Here is a 356-nt window from a genome sequence, read left to right as displayed (position 1 = left end):
ATTGAAAAGCCAAAGGGCAGCGTTAGGGCAGCTCGGCGTCCGAACAACACTGCCGAGGCGCGATTGTACCTCGCGGACAAGAGGTCCCTTTGTTGAACTGGAAGTGACAGCTGGGCATATCATCCACGTCCCCGCTGACTCTGTTGTCTTGATCTTTGCCCGTCCTCTTCGATCAATTTAAAGCGTTGGGTTCATCAGTGATTGTTGCAATGCAATTAGGTGGAAACTAAAATGTTTCTCTCTTCTGTCTTTCTTTCTTTCCAGATCATGCCCCCTAGATAGCAGCCTTGACCTCTTCATCCCCCCCTTGGTCCCTTCCTAAACATTTTGGCTTCCACTCCACCACTGCCACGTGC

Source organism: Syngnathus typhle, linkage group LG16 (assembly GCF_033458585.1).
Source record: "Syngnathus typhle isolate RoL2023-S1 ecotype Sweden linkage group LG16, RoL_Styp_1.0, whole genome shotgun sequence".
Lineage (NCBI taxonomy): Eukaryota > Metazoa > Chordata > Actinopteri > Syngnathiformes > Syngnathidae > Syngnathus > Syngnathus typhle.
Note: the sequence above shows the minus strand (reverse complement) of the source record.